The sequence below is a fragment of the Scatophagus argus genome, chromosome 10, assembly GCF_020382885.2.
Source record: "Scatophagus argus isolate fScaArg1 chromosome 10, fScaArg1.pri, whole genome shotgun sequence".
NCBI lineage: Eukaryota > Metazoa > Chordata > Actinopteri > Scatophagidae > Scatophagus > Scatophagus argus.
In genome coordinates this window covers 5391905-5408536 of record NC_058502.1, presented here as the reverse complement: position 1 = coordinate 5408536, position 16632 = coordinate 5391905, and the positions used below count along the sequence as shown (strand labels likewise).

Sequence of the window (16632 nt, the reverse complement as noted above, 5' to 3'; positions counted from 1 at the left end):
TTTTAAATACCATCCCAGGATAGTTAAAATGCTCATGTAAGACGTGCTTATGTGTTTAGCAGCTGTTTTAGTTATAAGTAACCAAGGCTACTGTGGTGAGTGAAGAATTAGTTTAGCTATGACTGGAAATGTCTGACTACAGCTATACTGCATGCATTTCTGTAAAGCTAATTTTTATTCAGTTATATAAAAATCTGAAGGTCAAATAAAAGCAAAACACCATCTTATCTTAGCCATGAAAACTTTTAGGATGGACACATAACCCACAGTGAAGACTGTGTGATAGATGAAGGTTTCTTTTTTTTTTTTTTTTTTTTGTTTTTAGATGAATACTAAAGATAGACCCCTGTGCCATTCATTCTGACATTACGTGTAATGGGTTCTCCTTGACTCATCTGTGCACTCAATCTCCCACAATCCTCCCACAGTAAGTGCTTTGCTGAGCCAGCGTTACTCAAAGTCTTACTTTCTCTTTCCCTCTTTATGCAGTGTCTGTACAAGCCATTGATGTAAACAAGAAAACAATGTAAGAAATGTTCATTTTCATTACATCTAATTGTCAACTTAGTGTTCATTTATTTCATGTACACAAAAGATCACGTTTATTCTGGATACTGTGTTTAGGAATTTACCAGGTCTACGGCTTTCCCCGTGGCCCAGTGCGACGTTGCATGGTTTAGAGACAGTGGCTTTGTGGAAAAGACATGAGGAAGAGCTGAAGATGTTGAGGTTTTCTTTGGGTGCGATCAGGATGGATAGGATCAGGAATGAGTACATAAGAGGGGCAGCTCATGTGAGATGTTTTGGAGATACAGTTAGAGAGGCCAGGTTGAGATGGTTTGGACATGTTCAGAGGAGGGATAGTGAATATACTGGTCGAAGGATGCTGATGTTAGAGCTGCCAGGTAGGAGGTCTAGAGGAAGGCCAAAGAAGAGGCGAGATGGAAGCAGATGATTCACTGTGGTGACCCCTTAAGGGAACAGCCGAAAGGAAACGAAGAAGATGACTTTCCCATGTGTTGTTGAAAATGTGTTGTTTCTTATTCATATCAAGTGTCATTCACCAACTTCTATACATGCCATGTATGAAATCTAAATGCATTTAGTGATGCTAGTGTTGTGTAATGTTTAAATATTAGCCTGTCCATCAGTCAGGTTTGGTCCAGATTGAAGTATCAACATGTCAACAACTATTGACAAAATGTCATGTCGTTTTGTACAAACGCTCGTGGTTCTTAGAGGATTAATCATCCTGACTTTGGCATCTTGACTTTTAATTTAACTTTTAATTTATCCAGTGCATTAAAATACTTATTGTATTGGACCAGACACTCAGCTGTAGTTTGTGTTTTAGCTAGTTAGCGAAAGATAACATGCTAACATACAAAACGAACATGATTAACATGGCAAACGTCAAACACCAGCTGGGTAACATTCTCATTTTGAGAATGTAAGCATGTTAGCATTAACTGCACTGTTGCAGCCTTGCAGTCTTAGTGTGCTGCTGTTGGGTTTCTCCTCCATGGGCACCACACTGTTCACACAGGGTAGCTTCAAGCTGCTACACACACACACACACACACAATCTGCAGTGCTGCAGAACTGTCATATCCTGTTCATCAGCAATATACAGTACACGTAATTAACTAGGCTGAAGTACAGTAGCATCCGGTGTACTGATCTGCATATGTTCCTCATTTCTGTCACTGCCAGTATGACTGCACATCATGTATGACTTGCATTGCAGTATGACTTGGACATCATGTCGACCACGGCTGAACTTGCCTGTGTGTCTATCCCTATATGAAGGCTTGTGTGTTGTGAAACGCGTGGGAACAGCAGAGGAGGATGTGTGTATTTGGAAGTTGGCTCTGAGTTCCCATGATTTTCTCCGGAAAAGAGACTTCACTGGACCGGGGATTAATTTTTTTTTATCACAATAGCCCCAGAAGCAGGCTGACTCATAGTGTGAAGAGAGACAAGAAAATTGCAGGACTCACAGTATTTGTATTATTGTTGATTTCAGGTTGGTTGCCTCTCTGCAGCACACGAACTTTGTGCTGAAACATTGCAAACTGTATCAGAGTGAGTGGCTCTAAAGTTACATCTGACTGTACAAGGGCCTTAAATATCACACAAGACAAACAACAGGGTGACATATTCTCAGGATGATACAGTAGGGTTGTTTTCACTTTATCTGTCTCATTACTGCTACGTCAGTATGTGTAACATTAGACAAGATGACAAATCCCTAAATGTCACAGAAAATGCTGGTTAACCTGAAGAGGCAGATGTTTTAAGCGCTCTGATTTACAACAACTTAGACAAAGAAATCGACATAAAATGAAACCGTTTCCAGTAGCACACAAGTGAATTAAAAGAAATTACAGCCCCAGATGAGCCGATATCTGACCCCCTGTGGTTGGGCCCAGTCACGTTCAGACTAAGAATCAAAGACATATCAATGTGCAATGATTCAGAGGTCAGCTTGAACCGTGTGGCTCTAATGTCGTGAAAACATACACAGTGATTTATTTCCACTTGTGATTCTAGAATCAAAACCCTAAATCACAGAACTTTTCCTCAAAGCCCCGATGTGTCTTGCTGCACCCAGAGGTGCGAGAACCAGGCCTTGGTTTGTTTCAATGCTCTTATGAGAATAGAGAGTGCGATGGAAAAAATTGATATCCACTTCATATTTGCGCAAAAGTTTAGTCTCGGCTTAGCTTAAAGAGTTATGACTAGCTCTGTACACCTCTTTCAGGTTTTGTGCTAAGCTGTTCTAAACCGCAGCCAGTGTAGTGTGGCTACAAGTGTCAACTGACGACAGTAAATACTAAAATAAGAGCAGTCGTCAGGGAAGTGGTTCAAGTATGCTGCTATGTCATGTTAGCTCATTTTTTAGGACACATAAACTACTGATTATACCAGATAGCACCAAAACCCATGTGTGTAGTTTGAACTGGAATGTTTTATTGCTTATGAAGTCATGAATAATGTGTCTGAGTTTTATACATAAACGTCAGATTGGTATCAATCTCTTGATTTAGAAAAGAGAGCAATTTATTTATTTATTATTTTACCCTAAAATAACATACCATTTCTTTAAGCAGAGTACTTTGTCTGATTTCTTCAGCAGTGTCATAGTATGGATGTGAAGCAGAGGAAACAGTAACTCTTCCCCGGGGGACAAAAGTTAAGAAGCCATGTCTCTGGGAATTCTGGGAAAAGAAGGAAAAACATGTTTATGTCTGAATTTAGTAGCAGATTGTGCTGTTCTCATGACATACATAGTGAGGTCAGTTCATGGGTCGACTTCTCAGGCTTTCTTTTATTCTCTTACACACACACACACATACACACACACATACGCACACACAAAATCATCCCAAATCTGCACAAGGGAAAATAGTGTGAGCTATTTGAAGCTGAAAGAGAAAGAAAGACAGCAGTTTAAGTGGGAGATTCTTGTGATGTGTGATGTGCGATATGTGATATGTGTGTGTGTGTGTGTGTGTGTGTATGTGTATGTGTATGTGTGTGTGTGCTTGCCTCAGAATGTTGGCTACTCATTAGTAGAGAGCTCTGGAGGAAGTGGTGGTTACCAGTGACTCAGCCAAGCGACCATGCACTGCATTTTTTCTCTCTCTCTCTCTCTCTCTCTCTCTCTGTGCTCTCCTCCCACTGTCATCTGCTTTTCTTTCTACATTCTATTCATTCCTCTTTTCTGCTCTGGCTCTTTATTTTCTGTCATTCCCTCAAACTCTGAATCTCTCCTGCCGTCACCCCCCCCTCCCCCAACTCACACCCTCCTTCTCGCCTCTCTCTCTTCTCCTGATTCATCTTGACCTTTTGAGGTATCTCCCTGTGAGTGTGTGTGTGTGTGTGTGTGTGTGTGTGTGTGCATGTGCATGTGAGTAGGACACTCAGCAATGTGTGTGGGACGATAACTGGCTCTCTTCAGAGTGATTAAAACATTCCTCTTCTCTTCTTTTTTTCCTCTCTTCTCTGTCTTTCTCTGCCCTTCTTAGTTGTCAGTGAAGACTTTCTGATGAAGAGGAGGATGAAGACTGACAAACTGGTGAGTGAAAGCAAGATGGACATCAGTGTTTTTTTTGTTTTTTTTTTAAACATTCGCTGATCTTAAGCTAAGAAGGAATGCAGGTCTGGGTTTTAATTGATAGGATGGTTGAGGATCAGCTTGTTCTGCCATTCTAGCATTTCTGCTTCGAGAGGTTTAGTAAAATAAGCCAAAATAAAAAATACAGAATTTAGGTTGTTGCATTGTAAGACTGAAGAAAACATAGGGCTAAAGAACAGGAAGGATTCAAGAGCTAGACGGAAAATATTACCAGTGTTTTTCAGACTTCGGTAGATTGGACTTTGTAAGGCGCCGAATAGCTGCTTGACGTTATTTTGAGTTCATTTCACATCTCTTAAGTCATCAAAAGCAGTTTTTAAATCCTCTTTTTTTCTAGATAGCCTCACAGTGAGTGATTTTCCTTGATCAATGAAACGGCTCAGCATGCAAAAGTGGTTTCTTGTCCCACAGCAACGGGTTAAAGCAAAAAATGTAACGTCAGATCTGTCAGTGGATGATCAGACAGGGCGAATGGCACTGTGAGGACAAATGTGTAAGGTTTATAGGCAGCTGGTCAGGTTGCATGCAGAAATCGGCTATTTTTGGCATTTGGCATGTCCCGCTTCTCCAAACTTAGTCATGTAATGATGGTGTGACGCACTGACCGCACCTGTGAAGGGCTGAAGTGAAAGTAGCGGCGTTGTATATCCTGGTGATATTACAGCAGCTGTCTTCAGATGGAGCGAGTGATCAGAGAGCTCCAACTCAGGAGTGCTTCAATCATTTTGATCAATCTGTGTACAGCAATGAGTCTTCTGCTGACGTTTGTGAGACTTTCACAGTCTGTAATGATGCAGATCAAGATATGTGAGCTGCATGTTGTGTCAGTATCCGTATGAGGACTCCCGTTTAAAACATGCTGTAATCAAGGTTCAGTGTTCAGTAGTCGTTTTACAGCCTTTTTATTTTGATCATTGTCTATGGGGGAAAATTATTTTTTAACCGTCTGACTTGTAATTACTTGTCACTAAGACCAAATCGCCTCATATCTTCAGTCCCTCAGGGCTCTGTTTGAGCTAACATATCTAATTGAGGCTAGCCTCAGTGCTGGCTCACAGTTACAACATTAGCTGCTTTGCTAATTTAGCGTACTGGCTCCTCAGCCAAGATTAGCCCACAAAGAATGCAAAGCAAATATTTCACTTGCTTCATTCATATAAATTTGACCACTGGACAGTTTGTGCAGTCTGTGTTTAGAGCCTCAAACAACAGGCTGTACTGCTGGCATATAAAAAGATGGATGGCGCGCCTCCAACTTCCTCCCATTGTACAAAAGTGGAGCCAAAATACTCTGGATATGAGTGCTACCATCTTGCACTGATGATGTCATTTGGAGCCAGAGTATGTGCAGTGGTGCTCAGGCAGTGGAGCCTCAGTTCCGACCCATACACCGCCTGGACCAGTCGCGAGAGGTGCTTAGCTGTCAGTCACGATGTACCACCCAGAATGATGGAAACCATCCTTGGCAAAATTTCAGATGACTTTTACGTTGAGTTTTTAGTTTGGTTAAAGTCCCCTCTGCTAACATGGAGTGGGAGGGGTTTATGACCTGTACCGGGGCCAGCCACCAGGGGGCGATAAAGATGTTTTGGCTTCACTTTTGATTAGCTCTTATGTCATCCAGTCAATGCGCTGTATAGACTTTAGCTGTAAGCTAGTTAGCAACTGCCATTATGTGTGTTCAGCTCAGCATTTGACGGTTGCCAGAAGTCACATGGAACTCCAATTCGTCCGGTTAGTTTCCTCCAGTTTTTCTCCAGCTGAAGTTTCAATATTTTTAACTCACATGGTTTCTCCTAAATTTGCACTGCCCCAGATGAAAACCCATTTTACATTTTTCTGCACACAAAAACGCATTAATTTCATACAATGAGAAACGATTATTTAGCTACCAGCTGCTTTGCGTCTGCAGTATCTTATTTTGCAGTTGCCACATGACAAGATTAACGGTTCACTTGTTTTTTTTTTAATAAATACCTTAATCTCATATTTGGTGAAGTTGTCACTCTCTCATCTCGATGGAAGTACGTGAGATAGATAATCTGTGAAAATAAATCAGGCTCTTCTGCCTCCTCCTAGTGGCACTTTCAAGACTTGACACAATATAAATAGATAAGATAAATAAAACCAATCAGAGTCAGGAGGAGGCTCTAACGCAGTGTCAGTCACTGCTTCTGTACGTGATGCACAGTCTCCCTCCCGGTCTCTCAGTTAGTCAAGTTCAAAACCTTCAGGGCGCGGCTTCAGTTTGCAAACTTAACCAACTGCACTGGAAAACACGCGTTGTGCTTCAGGCTCATTATATTGGAAGCCAAAAGAAGCTTGTATGTACGTATGTATGATGTACTAGTCCAGTCCCTTTCACTGGCGCAGAGCCTGGCATGCCCAGTTTCCTTTTTTGTGTTATTAGAGGTCTGCATGACGGTCCAATAGTATGTGGGGTGGGGGGCATCTTCGCTAATTGATCAGTGATTCACAATATTAAAATCAAGAAATAACCTTTTTGTTGTTGTGTGAACCAAAAGTCTCAGAACAGAAAGAAAGCGGTTAAGGCCTTGAATTTACTCCGCAACATACATGAATGTCAGTGCAGTTAATGAATGTATGTACACTGGGTTTTCTCCTGTACATCCAGACACGTCTGTGGATGTTGACATGCAGCCCACTTTCTGCTGGTGGCCAAAATCTCTGGGACATGCGGAGTTTTAAGTCTGTCGGAAAGTGCTGATGTGGAAAGTATGATTTGGGCTTCCAGCTGCACAGCTGGAAAAGTAACAACAGTTTCATTCTTGACCCCAGATACAACATTATTTCTTGAGCTCAGATGCAACAGTCAAATGTCTATCCTCAGTCTGAAAAGAAAACAAAGGTGAAGAGACTCAGAAGGGCCAGTGGTTGTGGTCATATTTTAGCCTGTTGGTGCCTCCTGTTTAGACTCAAAAACCATTCCCACTTTAATATAAAACCTTTTTGAAATAAATTTATCTGACTAAAAAGTGAGTTAGCTGAAACATAAAAATGAAAATATGCATGACTTAGTGGGGATTATGGCCTGCTGCAAGTTTGTTGGTTTGTTAGGACCCGTTGTGTTGAGAGCTGTCCATTGACAGACACTGAACTTGAAATTTTAATCTAATTACACCTGTAGATCACGTTTGACTTGCTGTATGTGTTGTTTTCCTGCATTGGGCTGCCATGATACAGTTTGACCTTGACCTTCATAAATGTCAGTATCATCAAACAGCAGCCTAGAAAGTTAGCCAGGAGAAAACTCGTATGTTTTTTTTTTTTTTTTTTTTTTTTTTTTTAATGTATCTGTAATGTGGTATCGGTTTCCATATATTTTCAGGGGAAGGTTCGCAAACATACACACATACACACTCACACCCACCTATGCCAGCCCTGTTCCGTCAAGGCTCCCCCCGTTTACGGTAAATGTGTGTTTTTGTCATCTGTGGGCCTGGATCAAGTGATGCAGTTAGTTTTGGTATCGTGTCCGTGGCCATGCAACTCCACCACTGAGAGAGACCGAGAGCAGTGCGGCGTGGGTAGGCGTGGGAGTGCTGTGACAGAGATGACTCAGCGCTCTGTTGCCGGGTAGAGAAGCACCAGACATTCTCCTACCCCCATACGTTTAAATAAATCTGATGTAGCTGCCATTCATGCCCCTGTTTACCCTAACATGGATAATATGTGTGCATGACAGCCATTTTCCATTCACTGGAGAGTTAGCTGCGTGTAAACAATGGATTAATAAATAACAAAGCCAGGCAAGAAACGAAGGAACACCTGGAAAATACGTTTGTGGCGGGACTGATGTTTAACTCTCATGTTCAGTTAACCTGAATGAATAGTTTGCTGTAAAGTAGGCTAGTAAACAAGCAAAGTCAACTTGAATATGAAACTAGCCACTTCTACAGTTAGCTCCTACTACTACTACAACTTCAAATACATTTTTAAGCAAATGTATTGCAGACCAGATCAGTGTTGACATGTTCATTTGTCCATTTCAACCGTTTTTGACCATTTAATGCTTGTAGATAAAGATGTGCGATAAAGTGGCGAGTCTCAGACAGCTTCAAGTTGCGATGTGCTGACTGACAGAAAGTAATTCAGCACTTTTGCCGCCTTGCACACACAGCTCATTGTTTGCCATCTTCCCAAAATTGCTATTTTAGTAATTAAAGTAATTATGATGAAACTGCTGCATGGAGACTTTACATGTAATCACACTGTAATTATTTTTGGCTGTAGGCCACATGGCTGATAAACTCCACGAAGACTCCTGGGAGTCCCCTGACTTTGAATACGACTGTAAAAAAGAGTGCGACAAATAGCAGAAATACAGACCCTGGCAAAGACTTATATTAAGCTGTCTGTTAAATCTTCAAAGTGAGAATGATTTGACATACCAGTTTTATCAAGCTAAATTTATGCTTTTTATTTTATTTATGCTGTTCTACAAGTATGAAATTATATTTGCTGCAGATTACATTGTACAGATGGTAAATAAAACTTCTTGTGGATTCATGTTGTCAGTCTGATCATATGAATCAATTAAAAGGCCCAGCTGCTAGATTTGATAATAAATCCCCTTCTTCAGTGCTGCTCAGCAGAAATATGATGGTTTTAAAGAGGTGTCGCTTAGCTGTGCCTAATTTTACAACATTTAGGACATGTAGAGACTTGTTTTTTTTTCAACTGGGTTTGACAGGAACATATTTTTATATTTGGAGCCTTGCATTTGGCAGATAAGAACGGCAACAGAAGAAGTGAGAGCTTGCTATGTGTCATCCAGAGGATTAAAGCAGAAATGAGACATTAGAAAATGACTTTGCACCACAGCTCCCTCGAGGTATACAAGTCATCATCAGCTCCCTGCTTTCAACCTGAGAATGACAGCTGTATTTTGCATCATTATTGTAATATTCTGGCTGAAATGGAACATGCAAAGTATTTCACATAAAAATAATTACCTGCTAATTGGAATTATGTTAAAATATATTAGACAGGAGGGAATGTTCTGTTAATGAACAGTAAGCCAGTATTGAACCTGACATGACTGACTGACTGACCCTTCAATCAAAAACACACTTACACACTGACAGAACAACCCACCACAATGGCAGCTGTTTTGGAGCTTTCAGCTGTAATACACAACCTTCCTCAGCAGATGGAGACCAGCAGTCAGATTCTCAAAATTATTCTTTTTCTTTTTCTTTTTTGTTTTTTTATTATTGCTCTTTTAGGACTTTTCAGCCATTTTTATGTAAAATGTGATACTGAAAATTCACTCCTGATCTTGTGAACAATTGGTGACAAAACTATCTCACTTGAAGTCAATTTAGTAGCTTTTCCTGGGTTGTAAAATACAGTAAATACATTCATTAATGGTCTAACAACAGCTAAATGGACCTTATGTTGTCTCTTTCGATAATTTTAAGTGTTTTGTTTCCAAGGTCAAGAGTTATCTTTAAACGGCTGCATTTGTAGAACTGTGGAATAAAACTGAGTAGATTTTTCTTTGAACAAATTATACATGCTGATTTCTTCTTGATTGACCAACACTCGCTGTTTCAAATTTACCATCAGGGCTCATCAAAAGAAAAGAAAGAAAGAAAATGTCCAAATGTTTAATCTCTTCTCTGCCTCTGAAAAGGCCCAAAGCTGCAGTACAAAGGATGCAAAATCACAGAGCAATTTTGACTCAACTCCACTTGAAACGAGCCAAGTCAAGCCAAGCGTATTTTTACCCTGTGAGCACTTTACAGTAAGGACAAAAGCACACAACAACAAGCCACAATAAAACGAATGAGAAAACAACAAAAATGGGGCCACAATTGCTGTTGTATGCCAGCGTGTGTGTGTGTGTGTGTGTGTGTGTGTAAGCTCGGTACTGGTTTGAATCAAACTGGTTTTCGTCTGAACGTGAAACCATGACATCGTCCTTGAAATGCCTCCTCACTGTAGAAAATCATGAGTCATGTAGAGTCTCTCCTTCATGGGGGTCGAGATACGACGCGTGCGATCAACTGATACGCAGGCCGAGTTGTTGAAAACATGTCAAACTGTTGTGTTGTGGCAACGTTATTCCAGATTTTTAATGAAATTTAAATTGCTTTAGCATAGAAGGTGCTTTTGCGTAATTGTATGTGAGCTCTCTTTGTAGTCTCAGTTCACATAAAACACAAAAGAATGAACTCGCATTAATATTTAAAAGCTGCTAGAAAAGGTCAAACAACTTTGAATTGATTTGACTGAATGGTTAATTGTTCTCTCTGTATGTGTGTGTGTGTGTGTGTGTGCACTGTTGTCTTTGTGTGTCTTACAGGCCCCGGTGAGAGCTGGTGATTTATGGCTCTAAATGACGATAATGCTTTCACAACACGCTGTTTAAAAGTGTGTGTTCTCATGAGTCAGATGTCAGGTTTGAGATCAATAAATGTCAAAGCTGAATATCCTGTCAAGGTGAAAACAGTAGTAGGTCACTAGTTTTGTGGGGGTGTGTGTGGGTGTGTGTCTTCTGTTGCACCTTTACTCATCACGAATTACGGTCCGAGATACAGTAAATGACTAAGATGGCCACAGAACATCACTACGCTCATTACTCAGGGGTTGTAAGAGAAGTCACAAATGACAAAGAGGTTTTCAGAAGCTCATATTCTTACGGTTGGTTTTCTCATTTGTCGGCTAAAACTTCTTTCTAACTCTTTCAACTCCTGTAGGAAAATGACTAATGTCCTCCACTGAATCTACTAATGTCTCTTCTACTGATTCTGTGCTGTGAAATACCGAGGTTACAGAGTTCAACTAATCCAATCTTTGTCTTGCTGTGCAGCATTTGAGATACGTGCAATAGTTCAGCGGCTCTGAAGGAGGCTCAGTGAGGCGACTGTCAGCCTCTAGTGGCCTCTCTGAAGCACTCGGCATTTTCACGGATCCTCTCATCAGCGCTGGTAGTCATGGTTGTTTTCCCCTCACTGAAGGCTTTCGTTGGTTCATCTTTTCGCTGATTCAGATGAGTTGATTGATTGATTGATCCCACGCAGCAGAGCTACGAGAACAGATGCGTGACTTTTTAAAAAAACGGAGCCTGAGAAAGCTAAGCCTGATTAGCTGATCAACAGATCATCTCTTAATATCTTGACAGTTGATTAGTTCTTTTGGTACATTTTTTTTAACCCTCTCAAATGCAAAGTTTGATGCTTTACTTTGTCATATGTGATTGTGAAGCGAATAACTTTGGGTTTTGGACTGTTGGTAGAGTAAAACAACTCAGCTTTTTCAGCTGTGGCAGATTTCATAGACTGAACCATTAATAGATTAACCAAGAAGAGAATCATCAGATTTATCAGTAATGAAAACAATTGTTGATTGCATGCTATGCTTGCTATGCTAAATGCTAATCATAGATAGCTGGAAGAACGCTGCAATTAAAAACATTTGTTTTCAGCAACCGGAAATCAGTGTGTTGTAAGTGTGTGCCTTATCATGCAAAAGGTTGGCAGTGTGACAAAATAGTACCTGTAACATGCACTAAACATTTTATTTCTGTGTGTTACTGTCATTAAATTAGCGTGTAACTCGCCTGTTTGTAGTGTCGGGGCAAACATCCACAGTGTCATGTCACACATGTTATTTTAGCATAATTTATAGCTAATAAATTGGACTTTCAGTTTGATGCTTCTTGTAAATCCCTTCAGAAAAAAAAATCTAATTTTCCACACAGAGTCTTGGTAGCAATCTGCAGAAATAATAACTTTACAGCCTCCAAAGTCCTCTCAATTCTAACCACACAGTTTCAGCTTCAAGTCAGGTTACCGAGTCTAAACGTGAGGTGACTCTTATCGACTCTTTCCATTCTTCTCAAACTTCAAAACAAACAGTGATGAGAGGGGAAGACGTGTAAAGAAACCAGCAGAGCTTATGGGAAAGTACAGTAACTCTTATTCTGGGAATCATCAACAGATGTCATTCATCTCCTCCGCAGCCTCATTTGTTTGTGAAAAACAGACGCTGAAGGACTCAGCATTGACAAAAACATATTGATTTGCAGTTCACAGCCGGATAAATAAAACCAATATACTATTTTCTGTGCTTTTCTGCCTTCTGATTACATGAAACCAGCATTTGAGGATCCAATACACACCAACACAGCACATGAGAAATACACACATCTTATGTTAAAAGCTCCACATTCAAAAAGTCAGCCTAAAGTGTACTCAGAAGTAAAAGTCCTTGTTCTGCAGAGAAGCATGAACTGATATAATATTCTGTGAGGCCTTTTTACTACTGCATCAGTGCTTACAATAAGCATTTTGTTGTTAGAGCAGCTTCAGGTGGGCCCATAATTTACTACTGCATACACTGTACTTTTGTTGGACTTTTCTCTCATCTTTGTATTTTAGCAAAATGTTGGAAAATTTGACTTCTTTTTCCTTCCTTAACGCCTGAGAGGTGCACCAACTTATAGACAACTGAAACGTGACAAGCAGAAACGTGCTTTTGAAAACCTCTGGTTCAGTCTTTAATAACTTATCTATTTAACAAGCTTATTGTGTTTTTCTGCCTTTTTTTGTAACAGTGTCATATCTTCCTCTCACAACATAAACATGGTGGAGTGGAAGCGTAAAGTGGAAATACTGGAGTAATGTACAGGTACCTCAAATTTGGGCTCAAGGAGAGTACATGAGTAAATATACTGAACACACAGCAGTGCCCTTCAAGGTACCTGAGCAGGTGGGACCACACAAAATATTCCTTCTTTCTTTCTTTCTTTTCTTCACTTCTGTAAGTATTTTAATAGATTCATGCTGTGCTTCACTCTGATTGGGGTGTAACTGATGCGGGCGAAGAGAAACGGCTGTGAGAAGTAAACAAAGTAGAAAATGATGCTTCTTTAAAAAATATTTTGTGGCTGTTTGCCTCGATGTACTGCGACGAGGTGCTCACACAGACTTTGTGACAGAAGAAATCATGATCGCAGTATTCCTCTGTGGACTGAGAAACACCTGCGTGCTGTAAAATGCAAAACTGCAGGAGGAAACTCGGACTGGAGGTCAGACTCGTTTTATTTACCCAAACCCTGTCCCTCATGTCATCGTGTCCTCTCCTCTCCTCTCACTGTGTAGCCAACAGTGTAGTCACTTTTAAAGTCTTTAACAAGATGCTCATACAAGAAAGCCGCTGCATGCAGGGATTGGCTCCAGCAGTGGAGAAAATGTGTATCGGGATGTGAATGAAACCTGAATTTGTGGAGTAAAAAGTATAAGTTGCAGTATAAGTGAGGTACTTCTAGTTGAGTCCATGTCACTGTGTTGCCTTCTGAGTGTAACGGGTTAATACTGTGAAGCCCCAAAGGTTTTCGCTGCTTTGATCACACAGGTGACATCTGCTTTCCAAGAAACACCGTGTTTGTCTGTGTTTCCACTTCATCACAGTTATCAGTAAGTCATCATGGCTGCAGTGTTTACCCTGGTGGGAGCAGATCTCAGTGTTTGGATGTAAGGAACTGACGGCAGGCAGAGTGGGTGAGAGTGAAATGAAGCCATGACACTAAACGTAAATGTCAGTGTGTCACAGAGAAGGAAGCAGAGGAGGCACAGAGCGAGGCGGACGTAGTTGAGTGCAGGCTGTAGTTTCGTCGGTTCTCCACTAGAGGGAGACTCCTTCCCGCTGAAAAGCGCCCGTTCACTCCAACAGGGTTTTCTCTCAATAATCCCTCAATTTAACCTGCCTCTGAAATCCTTCCTCTGCCAACTTAAAACAGTATTTAAGACGCTTCTCTGTCAGGTTTCGCTCCAGCACCAACACAAACCGCAACCAGCCGCTGCTTAACATCATTTAAGTCACAGTCTTGTGTTACCGGAGCTTTCTCAGGCTGTTTGTTCGCCCTTAGTGGTTTACACGGCGGTTGTCGGGCGAAAATAACACATTTCATCCAAATAATCAACATTACAAGCCAATAATATTACATTAGTTTGTAGTAATGCCGCTGTTACGATTTCTAAGGAGTTGAAAGTTACTTTACACCGCTTCATGTGGTTGTCTCTGAACGGTCATATATTCCCATTGATATTCCAGCAAACTGAATTACTCTGCTGTTTCGGTTTTTGACGCACACCTGCGAGCTTCTGCTTCTCTCAGTAGCCTGAATCTATTAACTAAAAGCCACATTGAGCCTATGCATTATTTGCTATTTTAAAAGATGAGTTTTGCTGTGAAATCCTCCTCCTGTCGTGTCGCGAAGCCCAGAAAATCCATCAGAAAATGCGGCCACTTTGTCACTCTTCAAACCGGGATTTAAAGACAACCTCAGGTCAAATGTGATTTATTTTATTTATTTATTTATTTTTACCAAACCGAAAAACTGTGTAGAGGGTTTTAACACTGAGCTTATTTATTTGACCTACATGTTACAGATTTCCCCTCAAAACAAACATCAGAGGCCTAACTAACCTCATTTTAAATTAAAAGCCTTTTTTTCTCCGCATGATTTTACTCTGTAATATTCACTCTGGTGTTGGTGAGCTGCAGAGAGAGATAAACAAATAACAATAATAAAAAACGACAATAAATGTGTATGTAATGATAAGACATAAGAGAATAAAGGCTCGAATGTCCTTTTATGACAATAAAAAGAAAACAAAATATTTCCTCATACTTAACAGCACGAATATAACATGTCCGAAAATTTTTACTGCTGCTGCAAATGAAAGAGCAAATCGCTCGCAGTTGCAGGAAATCAGTGGAGCTCAGGGAGAAACGAGCAGGTCAGCGTGACGAGCGGCGAGATTTTTATCGTTTGGCTTCACGTCTTAATGACGACTTTTCTTTTCTCTTTTGTTTTCCACGCACAAAAGCACGAAGAGGAAATGTGGGGGGGGAAAAAGCGATGAAATCCAAATGTGGCTCCTGTTTTTGAGATTTGGCCTTTTCTTCTGTCCAGTCTGATTGCGTCGCTGCGGGCTCCCATGCGGGATTTGTCTGCGGGTTTTTGCACGTCAGCGCATTTGTTTTTGCGGTGTTATTCCTTTAATGAATTTTGTTAACAGTCGACAGTCGCGTCGCTTTATAATTCAATGTATCTTTTACAGCAGTTTATTGTTAAACCGGGAAAAAATGAGCTGGACAGAAGTTCGTTTTATTCGTGTAAACCAGAAGAAGTCCAGTGGTTTGCTGCTGCGCGCGATTCAGATAAAATAAATAAAACAGCAATTAAGATATTTTCATGAATAAGAACTCTGTGTTTATTAAGGGGCAAAAAAAAAACAAGGAAATATCAAATAACAAAATGCCACCACTTCCTTTGCACGACAAACCATCCGCCTCCCGATATTGTTGACAGGTATGTTTATTACTGTGTAAACATGAAAAACAAGAGCAGATAATCTAAATGTCACAGCCTGATAAGCTTCCTGTGTGATGAGCAAGCAGACATTTGACATTTTGGGGTTGTTTTTCCTTCTCACACACTCACACAGGCAGAAGTCGAGTCTCACAAGCAGGAATTAATGATGAACTCGTTTTTTTTTTTTTAAAGAAAAAAAAATAGAAATAATAATAATAATAATGTGTGAAGAAATTAAAGTCCTTTCAAATGTTTCAGGATGCATCATGTTCAACTTGTGTGTTATTTTCCATTTTAAATGATTAAATCTGTCACTTACTGTTAAAGTTCCAGCAGCACTTTTATTTTAGTAAATTATTGATCATTTATTTTACATTGTGACAAAGAAATTACAGCATATAAATTTACAGTGGTCGTTTTTTTTTTTCTGTAACCCTGAACTTTGTGTTGCAAATTAATTAGGAAGAGAAAAACTAAAAGCCTCTTCTTGAATCTCGCCTCTCGGTGATGCTGGAAAAATACAGCAGCAAAATCCCAAAACAGATTTTAAACAGGCACCTAAATGTGACTTCAGAGTTTGAATTTCATTTTCTTTGAACTTTGAATCTATAAAGTTTCACATCTTTATTCTCATGTGAGTGTGTTTGTGTGTTTCTGAGTCACCTGCGGTTGTGAGGAAGATAATATTCACCCCATTGGTGTCTCTCACTTTAAGTCAGCATAAAATAGATATTTGGTTGAATGGCAGCTCACTGCAGGCTGCACAGTTCGCACAGTTTTAACACCCACGTGGAGGCTGGACTGATGGAGCTGCTTTAACCGTGAAAGTAAACGGTGAACTCCAAACCCGAAATAACAAACTGAAAATTAATTTAAACTTTCCATCCAAGATCTTTAAACTCTTAGATATTTCTGCTGTAAGATGATGAATGTTATAAATTTCCAGTGTAAAAATTAATGTCATGATAAAATTGAGTTTGTGTAGTTTTACCTCCACAAAACCCCTTAATGAAAATCAGTACTTTAAGTCATGATGCAGTAGAAACAGTTAAAAAATACACACACACACACACACACACACATTGTGTTTCAGCCTGTTGCAAAACATTATGCACAAAAGCACCAACCAGCAGATCATGTT

At 40.1% G+C, this 16632-nt stretch overlaps 1 long non-coding RNA gene across 6 annotated transcripts in view; it reads left to right on the top strand.

Moving 5' to 3' along the window:
* The window catches only part of LOC124066403, a 70271-nt gene that overhangs the window by 13765 nt on the left and 39874 nt on the right, over positions 1-16632 (top strand). For all 6 annotated transcript variants that reach the window (XR_006844597.1, XR_006844599.1, XR_006844596.1 and 3 more), the window contains exon 2: positions 4032-4081. This is a non-coding gene — a long non-coding RNA (uncharacterized LOC124066403). The remainder of the gene's footprint in view (positions 1-4031; positions 4082-16632) is intronic.